Source organism: Sus scrofa, chromosome 16 (genome assembly GCF_054392235.1).
Source record: "Sus scrofa isolate SSC_HxYL_T2T_F1_AM1 chromosome 16, Sscrofa_HxYL_maternal_Yorkshire_Landrace_v2.0, whole genome shotgun sequence".
NCBI classification, from domain to species: Eukaryota; Metazoa; Chordata; class Mammalia; order Artiodactyla; family Suidae; genus Sus; species Sus scrofa.
Window position 1 is genome coordinate 4,414,890 of NC_139398.1, and position 22,962 is coordinate 4,437,851.

Genomic DNA, 22,962 nt, shown 5'->3' on the forward strand with positions numbered 1-22,962 from the left:
CACTGCATTCAATCATGCTGCCTAAAATCCACTGCATTCAATAGGGTTCCATTTCTTCACGCTGCATGAATCCACTGCATTCAAACACGCTGCATGGAATCCACTGCATTCAATCGGGATGCTTTGGGCCATGCTGCATAAACTCCACTGCATTCAATCATGCTGCATGGAATCCATTGCATTCAATCGGGATGCATTTTACCACGCTGCAAGGATTACACTTCATTCAATCACAATGCATGGAATCCACTGCATTCATCACACTGCATGGACGCCACTGCATACAATCGGGATCCATTGTGCCACAATGCATGTAATACTCTGCATTCAATGATGCTCCATGGACTCCACTGCATTCAATTAGGATGCTTTGGGCCATGCTGCATAAAATCCTCTGCATTCAATCATGCTGCATGGAATCCACTGCAATCAATCATGCTGCATAATATCCACTGCATTCATAATATTCCATTTCTTCATGCTGCATGAAATCCACTGCATTCAATCGGGATGCATTTTACCTCGCTGCATGGAGTATACTGCATTCAATCTCAATGCATGGAATCCACTGCATTCAATCGGGATGCTTTGGGCCATGCTGCAAAAAATCCACTGCAATCAATCAGGATGCATTGGGCCTCGCTGCATGGACTCCACTGCATACAATTGGGATCCATTGCGCCACAATGCATGGAATAGTCTGCATTCAATGATGCTGCATGGAATCCACTGCATTCCATCGGGATGCATTTTACCACACTGCATGGAGTACACTGCATTCAATCACAATGGATGGAATCCAATGCATTCAATCGGGATGCTTTGGGCCATGCTGCAGAAAATCCACTGCATTCAATGACGCTGCATGGAATCGACTGCATTCAATCATGCTGCATATAATCCACTGCTTACAATAGGGTTCAATTTCTTCACGCTGCATGGAATCCACTGCATTCAATCACGCTGCATGGAATCCACTACATTCAATCGGGATGCATGTTCCCACGCTGCATGGAGTACACTGCATTCAATCAAAATGCATGGAATCCACTGCATTCAATCGGGATGCTTTGGGCCATGCTGCATACAATCCACTGCATTCAATCGGGGTGCATTGGGCCTCACTGCATGGACTCCACTGCATATAATCGGGATCCATTACACCACAATGCATGGAATCATCTGCATTCAATGACGCTGCATGGAATCCACTGCATTCAATCGGGATGCATTTTACCAGGCTGCATGGAATCCATGCATTCATCACGCTGCATGGACTCCACTGCATACAATCGGGATCCATTGCGCCACAATGAATGGAATCCTCTGCATTCAATCAGGATGCTTTGGGCCATGCTGCATAAAATCCACTGCATTCAATCATGCTCCATTAAATCCACTGCATTCAATCAGGCTGCATAAAATACACTGCATTCAATAGGGTTCCATTACTTCACACTTCATGGAATACAGTGCATTTAATCACGCTTCATGGAATCCACTGCATTCAATCGGGATTCATTTTACCACGCTGCATGGAGTTCACTGCATTCAATCACAATGCATGGAATCCACTGCATTCAATCGGGATGCTTTGGGCCATGCCTCATAAAATCCACTGCATTCAATCGGGATGCCTTGGGCTTCGCTGCATGGACTCCACTGCATACAATCAGGATCCATTGCGCCACAATGCTTGGAATCCTCGCATTCATTGAGGCTTCATGGAATCCACTGTATTCAATCGGGATGCTTTGGGCCATGCTGCATTAAATCCACTGCATTCAATCATGCTTCATGGAATCCACTGCACTCAATCATGCTGCATAAAATCCACTGCCTACAATAATGTTCCATAACTTCACACTGTATGGAATACACTTCATTCCATCATGCTGCATGGAATCCACTGCATTTAATCGGGATGTTTTGGGCCATGCTGCATATAATCCACTGCATTCAATTGGGATGCATTGGGCCTCACTGCATGGACTCCACTGCATACAATCGGGATCCATTGCGCCACAATGCATGGAATCCTCTGCATTCAATGACGCTGCATGGAATCCACTGCATTCAATCGGGATGCTTTGGGCCATGCTGTATAAAATCCACTGCATCAATCATGCTGCATAATATTCACTGCATTCAATAGTGTACCTTTTCTTCACACTGCATGGAATACACTGCATTCAATCACGCTGTATGGAATAAACTGCATTCAATCGGGATGCATTTAACCACGCTGCATGGATTACACTGCATTCAATGACGCTGCATGGAATCCACTGCATTCAATCGGGATGCTTTGGGGCATGCTTCATGAAATCCACTGCATTCAATCATGCTGCATGGAATCCACTGCATTCAATAGGGTTCCATTTCTTCACGCTGAATGGAATACAGTGCATGCAATCACGCTCCATGGACTCCACTGCATACAATCTGGATCCATTGAGCCACAATGAATGGAATCCTCTGTATTCAATGACGCTGCATGGAATCCACTGCGGTGAATCAGGATGCTTTGGGCCATGCCGCATATAATCTACTGCATTCAATTGGGAAGCATTTGGCCTCGCTGCATTGACTCCACTTGATAAAATCGGGATCCATTGCGCCACAATGCATGGAATCCTCTGAATTCAATGACGCTGCATGGAATCCACTGCAATCAATCGGGATGCTTTGGGCCATGCTGCATAAAATCCACTGCATGCAATCATGCTGCATGGAATCCACTGCATTCAATAGGGTTCCATTGCTTCATGCTGCATGGAATCCACTGCATTCAATCACGCTGCATGGAATCCACTGCATTCAATCGGGATGCTTTGGGCCATGCTGCATACAATCCACTGCATTCAATCGGGATGCATTGGGCCTCACTGCATGGACTCCACTGCATATAATCGGGATCCATTACACCACAATGCATGGAATCATCTGCATTCAATGACGCTGCATGGAATCCACTGCATTCAATCGGGATGCATTTTACCAGGCTGCATGGAATCCATGCATTCATCACGCTGCATGGACTCCACTGCATACAATCGGGATCCATTGCGCCACAATGCATGGAATCCTCTGCATTCAATCAGGATGCTTTGGGCCATGCTGCATAAAATCCACTGCATTCAATCATGCTCCATTAAATCCACTGCATTCAATCAGGCTGCATAAAATACACTGCATTCAATAGGGTTCCATTACTTCACACTTCATGGAATACAGTGCATTCAATCACGCTTCATGGAATCCACTGCATTCAATCGGGATTCATTTTACCACGCTGCATGGAGTTCACTGCATTCAATCACAATGCATGGAATCCACTGCATTCAATCGGGATGCTTTGGGCCATGCCTCATAAAATCCACAGCATTCAATCGGGATGCCTTGGGCTTCGCTGCATGGACTCCACTGCATACAATCAGGATCCATTGCGCCACAATGCTTGGAATCCTCGCATTCATTGAGGCTTCATGGAATCCACTGTATTCAATCGGGATGCTTTGGGACATGCTGCATTAAATCCACTGCATTCAATCATGCTTCATGGAATCCACTGCACTCAATCATGCTGCATAAAATCCACTGCCTACAATAATGTTCCATAACTTCACACTGTATGGAATACACTTCATTCCATCATGCTGCATGGAATCCACTGCATTTAATCGGGATGTTTTGGGCCATGCTGCATATAATCCACTGCATTCAATTGGGATGCATTGGGCCTCACTGCATGGACTCCACTGCATACAATCGGGATCCATTGCGCCACAATGCATGGAATCCTCTGCATTCAATGACGCTGCATGGAATCCACTGCATTCAATCGGGATGCTTTGGGCCATGCTGTATAAAATCCACTGCATCAATCATGCTGCATAAAATCCACTGCATTCAATCATGCTGCATGGAATCCACTGCATTCATTAGGGTTCCATTTCTTCACGCTGAATGGAATACAGTGCATGCAATCACGCTCCATGGACTCCACTGCATACAATCTGGATCCATTGAGCCACAATGAATGGAATCCTCTGTATTCAATGACGCTGCATGGAATCCACTGCGGTGAATCAGGATGCTTTGGGCCATGCCGCATATAATCTACTGCATTCAATTGGGAAGCATTTGGCCTCGCTGCATTGACTCCACTTGATAAAATCGGGATCCATTGCGCCACAATGCATGGAATCCTCTGAATTCAATGACGCTGCATGGAATCCACTGCAATCAATCGGGATGCTTTGGGCCATGCTGCATAAAATCCACTGCATGCAATCATGCTGCATGGAATCCACTGCATTCAATAGGGTTCCATTGCTTCATGCTGCATGGAATCCACTGCATTCAATCACGCTGCATGGAATCCACTGCATTCAATCGGGATGCATTTTACCACGCTGAATGGAGTACACTGCATTCAATCACAATGCATGGAATCCACTGCATTGAATCGGGATGCTTTGGGCCATGCTGCATAAAATCCTCTGCATTCAATCATGCTGCATAAAATCCACTGCATTCAATAGGGTTCCATTTCTTCACACTACATGGAATACACTGCATTCAATCACGCTGTATGGAATAAACTGCATTCAATCCGGATGCATTTAACCACGCTGCATGGATTACACTTCATTCAATCACAATGCATGGAATCCACTGCATTCTATCAGGATGCTTTGGGCCATGCTGCAAAAAATCCACTGCATTCAATAGGGTTCCATTTCTTCACGCTGCATGGAATCTACTGCATTCAATAGGGTTCCATTTCTTCACGCTGCATGGAATACACTGCATTCAATCAGGATGCATGGAATCGACTCCATTCAATCAGGATGCATTATACAACGCTGCATGGATTACCCTGCATTCAATCACAATGCATGGAATCCACTCCATTCAATCGGGATGCTTTGGGCCATGCTGCAGAAAATCCACTGCATTCAATCGGGATGCTTTGGGCCATGCTGCATAAAATCCACTGCATTCAATCATGCTGCATGGATTCCACTGCATTCAATCAGGCTGCATAAAATCCAATGCATTCAATAGGGTTCCATTTCTTCACACTGCATGGACTTCACTGCATTCAATCACTCTGCATGAAATTCACTGCATTAGATCTGGATGCATTTTACCACGCTGCATGGATTACACTGCATTCAAACACGCTGCATGGAATCCACTGCATTCAATCGGGATGCTTTGGGCCATGCTGCATAAAATCCACTGCATTCAATCATGCTGCATGGAATCCACTGCATTCAATCGGGATGCATTTTACCACGCTGCAAGGATTACACTTCATTCAATCACAATGCATGGAATCCAATGCATTCAATCGGGATGCTTTGGGCCATGCTGCATATAATCCACTGCATTTAATCGGGATGCATTGGGCCACGCTGCATGGACCCCACTGCATAAAATCGGGATCCATTGCGCCAAAATGCGAGGAATCATCTGCATTTAATGACGCTGCATCGAATCCACTGCATTCGATCGGGATCCATTTTACCACGCAGCGTGGATTACACTGCTTTCAATCACAATGCATGGAATCCACTGTATTCAATCGGGATGCTTTGGGCCATACTGCATAAAATCCACTGCATTCAATCTTGCTGCATGGAATCCAATGCATTCAATCATGCTGCATAAAATCCATGCATTCAAGAGGGTTCCAATTCTTCACACTGCATGGAATCCACTGCATTCAATCGGGATGCATTTTACCACGCTGCATATATTACACTGCATTGAATTGCAATGCATAGAATTCACTGCATTCAATCGGGAAGCATTATACACCACTGCATGGAATCCACTGCATTTAATCACGCTACATGTAATCCATGGAATTTAATCGGGATTCATTTTACTAAGCTGTATGTCATTGACTGCATTTAATCACACTGCATGGAATCCACTGCATTCAATTGGGATTCATTTTACAAGGCTGCATGGAGTTGACTGCATTCAATCACAATACATGGAATCCACTGCATTCAATCGGGATGCTTTGGGCCATGCTCATAAAATCCACTGCATTCAATTGGGTTCCATGTCTTCACTCTGCATGGAATACACTGCATTCAATCATGCTGCATGGAATCCCCTGCATTCAATCGGGATGCATTCTACCTTGCTGCATGGAGTTCACTGCATACAATCACAATGCATGGAATCCACTGCATTCAATCGGGATGCTTTGGGCCATGCTGCATAAAATCCACTGCATTCAATCATGCTGCATGGAATCCACTGCATTCAATCGGGATGCATTTTACCACGCTGCATGGATTACACTTCATTCAATCACAATGCATGGAATCCACTGCATTCTATCAGGATGCTTTGGGCCATGCTGCAAAAAATCCACTGCATTCAATAGGGTTCCATTTCTTCACGCTGCATGGAATCTACTGCATTCAATAGGGTTCCATTTCTTCACGCTGCATGGAATACACTGCATTCAATCAGGATGCATGGAATCGACTCCATTCAATCAGGATGCATTATACAACGCTGCATGGATTACCCTGCATTCAATCACAATGCATGGAATCCACTCCATTCAATCGGGATGCTTTGGGCCATGCTGCAGAAAATCCACTGCATTCAATCGGGATGCATTGGGACTCGCTGCATAGACTCCACTGCATATAATCTGGATCCATTGCACCACAATGCATGGAATGCTCTGCATTCAATGTCGCTGCATGGAATCCACTGCATTCAATCGGGATGCTTTGGGCCATGCTGCATAAAATCCACTGCATTCAATCATGCTGCATGGATTCCACTGCATTCAATCAGGCTGCATAAAATCCAATGCATTCAATAGGGTTCCATTTCTTCACACTGCATGGACTTCACTGCATTCAATCACTCTGCATGAAATTCACTGCATTAGATCTGGATGCATTTTACCACGCTGCATGGATTACACTGCATTCAATGACGCTGCATGGAATCCACTGCATTCAATCGGGATGCTTTGGGCCCTGCTGCATAAAATCCACTGCATTCAATCGGGGTGCATTGGGCCTCGCTGCATGGACTTCACTGCATTCAATTTGTATCCATTGCCCCACAATGCATGGAATCCTCTGCATTCAACGACACTGCATGGAATCCACTGCATTCAATCATGCTGCCTAAAATCCACTGCATTCAATATGGTTCCATTTCTTCACGCTGCATGAATCCACTGCATTCAAACACGCTGCATGGAATACACTGCATTCAATCGGGATGCTTTGGGCCATGCTGCATTAAATCCACTGCATTCAATCATGCTGCATGGAATCCACTGCATTCAATCGGGATGCATTTTACCACGCTGCAAGGATTACACTTCATTCAATCACAATGCATGGAATCCAATGCATTCAATCGGGATGCTTTGGGCCATGCTGCATATAATCCACTGCATTTAATCGGGATGCATTGGGCCACGCTGCATGGATCCCACTGCATAAAATCGGGATCCATTGCGCCAAAATGCGAGGAATCATCTGCATTTAATGACGCTGCATCGAATCCACTGCATTCGATCGGGATCCTTTTTACCACGCAGCGTGGATTACACTGCTTTCAATCACAATGCATGGAATCCACTGTATTCAATCGGGATGCTTTGGGCCATACTGCATAAAATCCACTGCATTCAATCTTGCTGCATGGAATCCAATGCATTCAATCATGCTGCATAAAATCCATGCATTCAAGAGGGTTCCAATTCTTCACACTGCATGGAATCCACTGCATTCAATCGGGATGCATTTTACCACGCTGCATATATTACACTGCATTGAATTGCAATGCATAGAATTCACTGCATTCAATCGGGAAGCATTTTACACCACTGCATGGAATCCACTGCATTTAATCACGCTACATGTAATCCATGGAATTTAATCGGGATTCATTTTACTAAGCTGTATGTCATTGACTGCATTTAATCACACTGCATGGAATCCACTGCATTCAATTGGGATTCATTTTACAAGGCTGCATGGAGTTGACTGCATTCAATCACAATACATGGAATCCACTGCATTCAATCGGGATGCTTTGGGCCATGCTCATAAAATCCACTGCATTCAATTGGGTTCCATGTCTTCACTCTGCATGGAATACACTGCATTCAATCATGCTGCATGGAATCCCCTGCATTCAATCGGGATGCATTCTACCTTGCTGCATGGAGTTCACTGCATCCAATCACAATGCATGGAATCCACTGCATTCAATCGGGATGTTTTGGGCCATGCTGCATAAAATCCACTGCATTCAATCATGCTGCATGGAATCCACAGCATTCAATCGGGATGCATTTTACCACGCTGCATGGATTACACTTCATTCAATTACAATGCATGGAATCCACTGCATTCTATCGGGATGCTTTGGGCCATGCTGCAAAAAATCCACTGCATTCAATAGGGTTCCATTTCTTCACGCTGCATGGAATCTACTGCATTCAATAGGGTTCCATTTCTTCACGCTGCATGGAATACACTGCATTCAATCAGAATGCATGGAATCGACTCCATTCAATCAGGATGCATTATACAACGCTGCATGGATTACCCTGCTTTCAATCACAATGCATGGAATCCACTCCATTCAATCGGGATGCTTTGGGCCATGCTGCAGAAAATCCACTGCATTCAATCGGGATGCATTGGGACTCGCTGCATAGACTCCACTGCATATAATCTGGATCCATTGCACCACAATGCATGGAATGCTCTGCATTCAATGTCGCTGCATGGAATCCACTGCATTCAATCGGGATGCTTTGGGCCATGCTGCATAAAATCCACTGCATTCAATCATGCTGCATGGATTCCACTGCATTCAATCATGCTGCATAAAATCCAATGCATTCAATAGGGTTCCATTTCTTCACACTGCATGGACTTCACTGCATTCAATCACTCTGCATGAAATTCACTGCATTAGATCTGGATGCATTTTACCACGCTGCATGGATTACACTGCATTCAATGACGCTGCATGGAATCCACTGCATTCAATCGGGATGCTTTGGGCCCTGCTGCATAAAATCCACTGCATTCAATCGGGGTGCATTGGGCCTCGCTGCATGGACTTCACTGCATTCAATTTGTATCCATTGCCCCACAATGCATGGAATCCTCTGCATTCAACGACACTGCATGGAATCCACTGCATTCAATCATGCTGCCTAAAATCCACTGCATTCAATAGGGTTCCATTTCTTCACGCTGCATGAATCCACTGCATTCAAACACGCTGCATGGAATCCACTGCATTCAATCGGGATGCTTTGGGCCATGCTGCATAAAATCCACTGCATTCAATCATGCTGCATGGAATCCACTGCATTCAATCGGGATGCATTTTACCACGCTGCAAGGATTACACTTCATTCAATCACAATGCATGGAATCCAGTGCACTCAATCAGGATGCTTTGGGCCATGCTGCATAAAATACACTGCATTGAATCCACTGCATTCAATCAGGATGCTTTGGGCCATGCTTAATAAATTCCACTGCATTCAACGACGCTGCATGGAATCCACCGAATTTAACTGGGATACATTATACTAAGCTGTATCGAATCCACTGCATTCAAGCAGGATGCATTTTACCACATTGCATGGAGTTCACTGCATTCAATCATGCTGCACGTAATCCACTGCATTCAATCAGGATGCTTTGGGCCATGCTGCATAAAATCCACTGCATTCAATCATGCTGCACGGAATCCACTGCATTCAAACGGGATGCATTTTACCAGGCTGCATGGAATCCACTGCATTCAGTCACGCTGCATGGAATCCACTGCATTCAATCGGGATGCATTTTACCAGGCTGCATGGAATCCAGTGCATTCAATCACGCTGCATGGAATCCAGTGCATTCAATCACGCTGCATGGAATCCTCTGCATTCAATCAGGATGCATTTTAATAAGCTGCATGGAATCCATTCAGTCATCACGCTGCATGGACTCCGCTGCATACAGTCGGGATCCATTGCGCCACAATGCATGGAATCCTCTGCATTAAATCGGGATGCATTTTACCAGGCTGCATGGAATCCACTGCATTCAATCACGCTGCATGGAATCCACTGCATTCAATCTCAATGCATGGAATCCACTGCATTCAATCGGGATGCTTTGGGCCATGCTGCAAAAAATCCACTGCAATCAATCAGGATGCATTGGGCCTCGCTGCATGGACTCCACTGCATACAATTGGGATCCATTGCGCCACAATGCATGGAATCCTCTGCATTCAATGATGCTGCATGGAATCCACTGCATTCCATCGGGATGCATTTTACCACACTGCATGGAGTACACTGCATTCAATCACAATGGATGGAATCCAATGCATTCAATCGGGATGCTTTGGGCCATGCTGCAGAAAATCCACTGCATTCAATCGGGATGCACTGGGCCTCGCTGCATGGACTCCACTGCATTCAATTGGTATCCATTGCGCTGCAATGCATGGAATCCTCTGCATTCAATGACGCTGCATGGAATCCACTGCATTCAATCGGGATGCTTTGGGGCATGCTTCATGAAATCCACTGCATTCAATCATGCTGCATGGAATCCACTGCACTCCATCATGCTGCATAAAATCCACTGCATTCAATAGGGTTCCATTTCTTCACACTGCAGGGAATACAATGCATTCAATCGGGATGCATTTTAACACTCTGCATGGATTACACTGCTGCATAATGGATTACACTGCTGCAATCATGCTGCATATAATCCACTGCATTCAATCGGGATGATTTGGGCCATGCTGCATAAAATCCACTGCATTCCATCGGGATGCATTGGGCCTCGCTGCATGGACTCCACTGCATACAATTGGGATCCATTGCGCCACAATGCATGGAATCCTCTGCATTCAATGATGCTGCATGGAATCCACTGCATTCCATCGGGATGCATTTTACCACACTGCATGGAGTACACTGCATTCAATCACAATGGATGGAATCCAATGCATTCAATCGGGATGCTTTGGGCCATGCTGCAGAAAATCCACTGCATTCAATCGGGATGCACTGGGCCTCGCTGCATGGACTCCACTGCATTCAATTGGTATCCATTGCGCTGCAATGCATGGAATCCTCTGCATTCAATGACGCTGCATGGAATCCACTGCATTCAATCGGGATGCTTTGGGGCATGCTTCATGAAATCCACTGCATTCAATCATGCTGCATGGAATCCACTGCACTCCATCATGCTGCATAAAATCCACTGCATTCAATAGGGTTCCATTTCTTCACACTGCAGGGAATACAATGCATTCAATCGGGATGCATTTTAACACTCTGCATGGATTACACTGCTGCATAATGGATTACACTGCTGCAATCATGCTGCATATAATCCACTGCATTCAATCGGGATGATTTGGGCCATGCTGCATAAAATCCACTGCATTCCATCGGGATGCATTGGGCCTCGCTGCATGGACTCCACTGCATACAATCGGGATCCATTGCACCACAATGCATGGAATCTTCTGCATTCATTGATGCTGCATGGAATCCACTGCATTCAATTGGGATGCTTTGGGCCATGCTGCATATAATCCAGTGCATTCAATCGGGATGCATTTGGCCTCGCTCCATTGCCTCCACTGCATACAATAAAGATCAATTGCAACACAATGCATGGAATCCTCTGCATTCAATGATGCTCCATTGAATCCAGTGCACTCAATCAGGATGCTTTGGGCCATGCTGCATAAAATCCACTGCATTCAATCATGCTGCATAAAATCCACTGCATTCAATAGGGTTACATTTCTTCACACTACATGGAATACACTGCATTCAATCACGCTGTATGGAATAAACTGCATTCAATCCGGATGCATTTAACCACGCTGCATGGATTACACTTCATTCAATCACAATACATGGAATCCACTGCATTCTATCAGGATGCTTTGGGCCATGCTGCATAAAATCCACTGCATTCAATAGGGTTCCATTTCTTCACGCTGCATGGAATCTACTGCATTCAATAGGGTTCCATTTCTTCACGCTGCATGGAATACACTGCATTCAATCAGGATGCATGGAATCGACTCCATTCAATCAGGATGCATTATACAACGCTGCATGGAGTACGCTGCATTCAATCACAATGCATGGAATCCACTCCATTCAATCGGGATGCTTTGGGCCATGCTGCAGAAAATCCACTGCATTCAATCGGGATGCATTGGGACTCGCTGCATAGACTCCACTGCATATAATCTGGATCCATTGCACCACAATGCATGGAAGGCTCTGCATTCAATGTCGCTGCATGGAATCCACTGCATTCAATCGGGAAGCTTTGGGTCATGCTGCATAAAATCCACTGCATTCAATCATGCTGCATGGATTCCACTGCATTCAATAGGGTTCCCTTTCTTCATGCTGCATGGAATACACTGATATCAATCACGCTGCATGGAATCCACTGCATTCAATCAGGAGGCATTTTACCAAGCTGCATGGAATCAACTGCATTTAACCACGCTGCATGGAATCGACTGCATTCAATCAGGATGCATTTTTCCAGGGTGCATGGAATCCACTGCATTCAATCACGCTGCATGGAATCCACTGCATTCAATCTCAATGCATGGAATCCACTGCATTCAATCGGGATGCTTTGGGCCATGCTGCAAAAAATCCACTGCAATCAATCAGGATGCATTGGGCCTCGCTGCATGGACTCCACTGCATACAATTGGGATCCATTGCGCCACAATGCATGGAATCCTCTGCATTCAATGATGCTGCATGGAATCCACTGCATTCCATCGGGATGCATTTTACCACACTGCATGGAGTACACTGCATTCAATCACATTGGATGGAATCCAATGCATTCAATCGGGATGCTTTGGGCCATGCTGCAGAAAATCCACTGCATTCAATCGGGATGCACTGGGCCTCGCTGCATGGACTCCACTGCATTCAATTGGTATCCATTGCGCTGCAATGCATGGAATCCTCTGCATTCAATGACGCTGCATGGAATCCACTGCATTCAATCGGGATGCTTTGGGGCATGCTTCATGAAATCCACTGCATTCAATCATGCTGCATGGAATCCACTGCACTCCATCATGCTGCATAAAATCCACTGCATTCAATAGGGTTCCATTTCTTCACACTGCAGGGAATACAATGCATTCAATCGGGATGCATTTTAACACTCTGCATGGATTACACTGCTGCATAATGGATTACACTGCTGCAATCATGCTGCATATAATCCACTGCATTCAATCGGGATGATTTGGGCCATGCTGCATAAAATCCACTGCATTCCATCGGGATGCATTGGGCCTCGCTGCATGGACTCCACTGCATACAATCGGGATCCATTGCACCACAATGCATGGAATCTTCTGCATTCATTGATGCTGCATGGAATCCACTGCATTCAATTGGGATGCTTTGGGCCATGCTGCATATAATCCAGTGCATTCAATCGGGATGCATTTGGCCTTGCTCCATTGCCTCCACTGCATACAATAAAGATCAATTGCAACACAATGCATGGAATCCTCTGCATTCAATGATGCTCCATTGAATCCAGTGCACTCAATCAGGATGCTTTGGGCCATGCTGCATAAAATCCACTGCATTCAATCATGCTGCATAAAATCCACTGCATTCAATAGGGTTACATTTCTTCACACTACATGGAATACACTGCATTCAATCACGCTGTATGGAATAAACTGCATTCAATCCGGATGCATTTAACCACGCTGCATTGATTACACTTCATTCAATCACAATACATGGAATCCACTGCATTCTATCAGGATGCTTTGGGCCATGCTGCATAAAATCCACTGCATTCAATAGGGTTCCATTTCTTCACGCTGCATGGAATCTACTGCATTCAATAGGGTTCCATTTCTTCACGCTGCATGGAATACACTGCATTCAATCAGGATGCATGGAATCGACTCCATTCAATCAGGATGCATTATACAACGCTGCATGGAGTACGCTGCATTCAATCACAATGCATGGAATCCACTCCATTCAATCGGGATGCTTTGGGCCATGCTGCAGAAAATCCACTGCATTCAATCGGGATGCATTGGGACTCGCTGCATAGACTCCACTGCATATAATCTGGATCCATTGCACCACAATGCATGGAAGGCTCTGCATTCAATGTCGCTGCATGGAATCCACTGCATTCAATCGGGAAGCTTTGGGTCATGCTGCATAAAATCCACTGCATTCAATCATGCTGCATGGATTCCACTGCATTCAATAGGGTTCCCTTTCTTCATGCTGCATGGAATACACTGATATCAATCACGCTGCATGGAATCCACTGCATTCAATCAGGAGGCATTTTACCAAGCTGCATGGAATCAACTGCATTTAACCACGCTGCATTGAATCGACTGCATTCAATCAGGATGCATTTTTCCAGGGTGCATGGAATCCACTGCATTCAATAATGCTGCAGGAAACCACTGCATTCTATCATGCTGCATGGAATCCACTGCATTCAATCACGCTGCATGTAAACCACTGCATTCAATCGGGATGCATTTAACCAGGCTGCATGGAATCCATGCATTCATCACGCTGCATGGACTCCACTGCGTACAATCGGGATCCATTGCGCCACAAGGCATGGAATACTCTGCATTCAATCGGGATGCTTTGGGCCATTCTGCATAAAAACTACTGCATTCAATCATGCTGCATGAAATCCACTGCATTGAATGACGCTGCATAAAATCCACTGCATTCAATAGGGTTCCATTTCTTCACACTGCAGGGAATACTGCATTCAAGCACGCTGAATGGAATCCACTGCATTCAATCGGGATGAATTTTACAAACCTGAATGGAGTACACTGCATTCAATCACAATGCATGAAATCTACTGCATTCAATCGGGATGCTTTGGGCCATGCCTCATAAAATCCACTGAATTCAATCGGGATGCCTTGGGCCTCGCTGCATGGACTCCACTGCATACAATCAGGATCCATTGCGCCACAATGCATGGAATCCTCGCATTCATTGACGCTGCATGTAATCCACTGTATTCAATCGGGATGCTTTGGGCCATGCTGCATAAAATCCACTGCATTCAATCATGCTTCATGGAATCCACTGCACTCAATCATGCTGCATAAAATCCACTGCATACAATAGGGTTCCATAACTTCACACTGTATGGAATAAACTTCATTCCATCACACTGCATGGAATCCACTGCATTCAATCGGGATGCATTTTACCACACTGCATGGATTACACTGCATTCAATCGCAATGCATAGAATCCACTGCATTCAATTGGGATGCATTTTACCATATTGCATGGAGTTCACTGCATTCAATCATGCTACACGTAATCCACTGCATTCAATCAGGATGCTTTGGGCCATGCTGCATAAAATCCACTGCATTCAATCATGCTGCACGTAATCCACTGCATTCAATCGGGATGCATTTTACCAGGCTGCCTGGAATCCATGCATTCATCACACTGCATGGACTCCACTGCATACAATCGAGATCCATTGCGCCACAATGCATGGAATACTCTGCATTCAATGATGCTCCATGGAATCCACTGCATTCAATCAGGATGCTTTGGGCCATGCTGCATAAAATCCACTGCATTCAATCATGCTGCATGGAATCCACTGCATTCAATCATGCTGCATAATATCCACTGCATTCAAAATGTTCCATTTCTTCACGCTGCATGGAATCCAGTGCATTCAATCGGGATGCATGTTCCCACGCTGCATGGGTACACTGCATTCAATCAAAATGCATGGAATCCACTGCATTCAATCAGGAAGCTTTGGGCCATGCTGCATACAATCCACTGCATTCAATCGGGATGCATTGGGCCTCACTGCATGGACTCCACTGCATATAATCGGGATCCATTACACCACAATGCATGGAATCATCTGCATTCAATGACGCTGCATGGAATCCACTGCATTCCATCGGGATGCATTTTACCACACTGCATGGAGTACACTGCATTCAATCACAATGGATGGAATCCAATACATTCAATCGGGATGCTTTCGGCCATGCTGCAGAAAATCCACTGCATTCAATCGGGATGCACTGGGCCTCGCTGCATGGACTCCACTGCATTCAATTGGTATCCATTGCGCTGCAATGCATGGAATCCTCTGCATTCAATGACGCTGCATGGAATCCACTGCATTCTATCGGGATGCTTTGGGGCATGCTTCATGAAATCCACTGCATTCAATCATGCTGCATGGAATCCACTGCACTCCATCATGCTGCATAAAATCCACTGCATTCAATAGGGTTCCATTTCTTCACACTGCAGGGAATACAATGCATTCAATCGGGATGCATTTTAACACTCTGCATGGATTACACTGCTGCATAATGGAATACACTGCTGCAATCATGCTGCATATAATCCATTGCATTCAATCGGGATGCTTTGGGCCATGCTGCATAAAATCCACTGCATTCCATCGGGATGCATTGGGCCTCGCTGCATGGACTCCACTGCATACAATCGGGATCCATTGCGCCACAATGCATGGGATCTTCTGCATTCATTGACGCTGCATGGAATCCACTGCATTCAATTGGGATGCTTTGGGCCATGCTGCATATAATCCAGTGCATTCAATTGGGATGCATTTGGCCTCGCTCCATTGACTCCACTGCATAAAATAAAGATCAATTGCAACACAATGCATGGAATCCTCTGCATTCAATGATGCTCCATTGAATCCAGTGCACTCAATCAGGATGCTTTGGGCCATGCTGCATAAAATCCATTGCATGAATCCACTGCATTCAATCAGGATGCTTTGGGCCATGCTTAATAAATTCCACTGCATTCAACGACGCTGCATGGAATCCACCGAATTTAACTGGGATACATTATACTAAGCTGTATCGAATCCACTGCATTCAATCAGGATGCATTTTACCACATTGCATGGAGTTCACTGCATTTAATCATGCTGCACGTAATCCACTGCATTCAATCAGGATGCTTTGTGCCATGCTGCATAAAATCCACTGCATTCAATCATGCTGCACGTAATCCACTGCATTCAAACGGGATGCATTTTACCAGGCTGCATGGAATCCACTGCATTCAATCACGCTGCATGGAATCCAGTGCATTCAATCAAGCTGCATGGAATCCACTGCATTCAATCAGGATGCATTTTACCAGGCTGCCTGGAATCCATGCATTCATCACACTGCATGGACTCCACTGCATACAATCGGGATCCATTGCGCCACATTGCATGGAATACTCTGCATTCAATGATGCTCCATGGACTCCACTGCATTCAATCAGGATGCTTTGGGCCATGCTGCATAAAATCCACTGCATTCAATCATGCTGCATGGAATCCACTGCATTCAATCATGCTGCATAATATCCACTGCATTCAAAATATTCCATTTGTTCACGCTGCATGGAATCCACTGCATTCAATCGGGATGCTTTGGGCCATGCTGCAAAAAATCCACTGCAATCAATCAGGATGCATTGGCCCTCGCTGCATGGACTCCACTGCATACAATCCGGATCCATTGCGCCACAATGCATGGAATCCTCTGCATTAAATGATGCTGCATGGAATCCACTGCATTCCATCGGGATGCATTTTACCACACTGCTTGAAATACACTGCATTCAATCACAATGGATGGATCCAATGCATTCAATCGGGATGCTTTGGGCCATGCTGCAGAAAATCCACTGCATTCAATGACGCTGCATGGAATCGACTGCATTCAATCATGCTGCATATAATCCACTTCTTACAATAGGGTTCAATTTCTTCACGCTGCATGGAATCCACTGCATTCAATCACGCTGCATGGAATCCACTACATTCAATCGGGATGCATGTTCCCACGCTGCATGGAGTACACTGCATTCAATCAAAATGCATGGAATCCACTGCATTCAATCGGGATGCTTTGGGCCATGCTGCAGAAAATCCACTGCATTCAATCGGGATGCATTGGGCCTCACTGCATGGACTCCACTGCATATAATCGGGATCCATTACACCACAATGCATGGAATCATCTGCATTCAATGACGCTGCATGGAATCCACTGCATTCAATCGGGATGCATTTTACCAGGCTGCATGGAATCCATGCATTCATCACGCTGCATGGACTCCACTGCATACAATCGGGATCCATTGCGCCACAATGCATGGAATCCTCTGCATTCAATCAGGATGCTTTGGGCCATGCTGCATAAAATCCACTGCATTCAATCATGCTCCATTAAATCCACTGCATTCAATCAGGCTGCATAAAATACACTGCATTCAATAGGGTTCCATTACTTCACACTTCATGGAATACAGTGCATTCAATCACGCTTCATGGAATCCACTGCATTCAATCGGGATTCATTTTACCACGCTGCATGGAGTTCACTGCATTCAATCACAATGCATGGAATCCACTGCATTCAATCGGGATGCTTTGGGCCATGCCTCATAAAATCCACTGCATTCAATCGGGATGCCTTGGGCCACGCTGCATGGACTCCACTGCATACAATCAGGATCCATTGCGCCACAATGCTTGGAATCCTCGCATTCATTGAGGCTTCATGTAATCCACTGTATTCAATCGGGATGCTTTGGGCCATGCTGCATAAAATCCACTGCATTCAATCATGCTTCATGGAATCCACTGCACTCAGTCATGCTGCATAAAATCCACTGCCTACAATAATGTTCCATAACTTCACACTGTATGGAATACACTTCATTCCATCATGCTGCATGGAATCCACTGCATTTAATCGGGATGTTTTGGGCCATGCTGCATATAATCCACTGCATTCAATTGGGATGCATTGGGCCTCACTGCATGGACTCCACTGCATACAATCGGGATCCATTGCGCCACAATGCATGGAATCCTCTGCATTCAATGACGCTGCATGGAATCCACTGCATTCAATCGGGATGCTTTGGGCCATGCTGTATAAAATCCACTGCATCAATCATGCTGCATAATATTCACTGCATTCAATAGTGTACCTTTTCTTCACACTGCATGGAATACACTGCATTCAATCACGCTGTATGGAATAAACTGCATTCAATCGGGATGCATTTAACCACGCTGCATGGATTACACTGCATTCAATGACGCTGCATGGAATCCACTGCATTCAATCGGGATGCTTTGGGGCATGCTTCATGAAATCCACTGCATTCAATCATGCTGCATGGAATCCACTGCATTCAATAGGGTTCCATTTCTTCACGCTGAATGGAATACAGTGCATGCAATCACGCTCCATGGACTCCACTGCATACAATCTGGATCCATTGAGCCACAATGAATGGAATCCTCTGTATTCAATGACGCTGCATGGAATCCACTGCGGTGAATCAGGATGCTTTGGGCCATGCCGCATATAATCTACTGCATTCAATTGGGAAGCATTTGGCCTCGCTGCATTGACTCCACTTGATAAAATCGGGATCCATTGCGCCACAATGCATGGAATCCTCTGAATTCAATGACGCTGCATGGAATCCACTGCAATCAATCGGGATGCTTTGGGCCATGCTGCATAAAATCCACTGCATGCAATCATGCTGCATGGAATCCACTGCATTCAATAGGGTTCCATTGCTCCATGCTGCATGGAATCCACTGCATTCAATCACGCTGCATGGAATCCACTGCATTCAATCGGGATGCATTTTACCACGCTGAATGGAGTACACTGCATTCAATCACAATGCATGGAATCCACTGCATTGAATCGGGATGCTTTGGGCCATGCTGCATAAAATCCTCTGCATTCAATCATGCTGCATAAAATCCACTGCATTCAATACGGTTCCATTTCTTCACACTACATGGAATACACTGCATTCAATCACGCTGTATGGAATAAACTGCATTCAATCCGGATGCATTTTACCACGCTGCATGGATTACACTTCATTCAATCACAATGCATGGAATCCACTGCATTCTATCAGGATGCTTTGGGCCATGCTGCGAAAAATCCACTGCATTCATTAGGGTTCCATTTCTTCACGCTGCATGGAATCTACTGCATTCAATAGGGTTCCATTTCTTCACGCTGCATGGAATACACTGCATTCAATCAGGATGCATGGAATCGACTCCATTCAATCAGGATGCATTATACAACGCTGCATGGATTACCCTGCATTCAATCACAATGCATGGAATCCACTCCATTCAATCGGGATGCTTTGGGCCATGCTGCAGAAAATCCACTGCATTCAATCGGGATGCATTGGGACTCGCTGCATAGACTCCACTGCATATAATCTGGATCCATTGCACCACAATGCATGGAATGCTCTTCATTCAATGTCGCTGCATGGAATCCACTGCATTCAATCGGGATGCTTTGGGCCATGCTGCATAAAATCCACTGCATTCAATCATGCTGCATGGATTCCACTGCATTCAATCAGGCTGCATAAAATCCAATGCATTCAATAGGGTTCCATTTCTTCACACTGCATGGACTTCACTGCATTCAATCACTCTGCATGAAATTCACTGCATTAGATCTGGATGCATTTTACCACGCTGCATGGATTACACTGCATTCAATGACGCTGCATGGAATCCACTGCATTCAATCGGGATGCTTTGGGCCCTGCTGCATAAAATCCACTGCATTCAATCGGGGTGCATTGGGCCTCGCTGCATGGACTTCACTGCATTCAATTTGTATCCATTGCCCCACAATGCATGGAATCCTCTGCATTCAACGACACTGCATGGAATCCACTGCATTCAATCATGCTGCCTAAAATCCACTGCATTCAATAGGGTTCCATTTCTTCACGCTGCATGAATCCACTGCATTCAAACACGCTGCATGGAATCCACTGCATTCAATCGGGATGCTTTGGGCCATGCTGCATAAAATCCACTGCATTCAATCATGCTGCATGGAATCCACTGCATTCAATCGGGATGCATTTTACCACGCTGCAAGGATTACACTTCATTCAATCACAATGCATGGAATCCAATGCATTCAATCGGGATGCTTTGGGCCATGCTGCATAGAATCCACTGCATTTAATCGGGATGCATTGGGCCACGCTGCATGGACCCCACTGCATAAAATCGGGATCCATTGCGCCAAAATGCGAGGAATCATCTGCATTTAATGACGCTGCATCGAATCCACTGCATTCGATCGGGATCCATTTTACCACGCAGCGTGGATTACACTGCTTTCAATCACAATGCATGGAATCCACTGTATTCAATCGGGATGCTTTGGGCCATACTGCATAAAATCCACTGCATTCAATCTTGCTGCATGGAATCCAATGCATTCAATCATGCTGCATAAAATCCATGCATTCAAGAGGGTTCCAATTCTTCACACTGCATGGAATCCACTGCATTCAATCGGGATGCATTTTACCACGCTGCATATATTACACTGCATTGAATTGCAATGCATAGAATTCACTGCATTCAATCGGGAAGCATTTTACACCACTGCATGGAATCCACTGCATTTAATCACGCTACATGTAATCCATGGAATTTAATCGGGATTCATTTTACTAAGCTGTATGTCATTGACTGCATTTAATCACACTGCATGGAATCCACTGCATTCAATTGGGATTCATTTTACAAGGCTGCATGGAGTTGACTGCATTCAATCACAATACATGGAATCCACTGCATTCAATCGGGATGCTTTGGGCCATGCTGCATAAAATCCACTGCATTCAATTGGGTTCCATGTCTTCACTCTGCATGGAATACACTGCATTCAATCACGCTGCATGGAATCCCCTGCATTCAATCGGGATGCATTCTACCTTGCTGCATGGAGTTCACTGCATCCAATCACAATGCATGGAATCCACTGCATTCAATCGGGATGCTTTGGGCCATGCTGCATAAAATCCACTGCATTCAATCATGCTGCATGGAATCCACAGCATTCAATCGGGATGCATTTTACCACGCTGCATGGATTACACTTCATTCAATCAAAATGCATGGAATCCACTGCATTCTATCGGGATGCTTTTGGCCATGCTGCATATAATCCACTTCATTTAATCGGGATGCTTTGGGCCATGCTGAATAAAATCCACTGCATTCAATCATGCTGCATGGAATCCACTGCATTCAATCGGGATGCAATTTACCACGCTGAATGGAGTACACTGCATTCAATCATGCTGCATGGATTCCCCTGCATTCAATCGGGATGCTTTGGATCATGCTGCAAAAAAATCCACTGCATTCAATCGGGATGCATTGGGCCTCGCTTCATGGACTCCAGTGCATACAGTCGGGATCCATTGCACCACAATGCATGGAATCCTCTGCATTCAATGACGCTGCATGGAATCCACTGCATTCAATCGGGATGCATTGGGCCATGCCTCATAAAATCCACTCCATTCAATGACGCTGCATGGAATCGACTGCATTCAATCATGCTGCATATAATCCACTGCTTACAATAGGGTTCAATTTCTTCACGCTGCATGGAATCCACTGCATTCAATCACGCTGCATGGAATCCACTGCATTCAATCAGGATGCATGTTCCCACGCTGCATGGAGTACACTGCATTCAATCAAAATGCATGGAATCCAATGCATTCAATCGGGATGCTTTGGGCCATGCTGCATACAATCCACTGCATTCAATCGGGATGCATTGGGCCTCACTGCATGGACTCCACTGCATATAATCGGGATCCATTACACCACAATGCATGGAATCATCTGCATTCAATGACGCTGCATGGAATCCACTGCATTCAATCGGGATGCATTTTACCAGGTTGCATGGAATCCA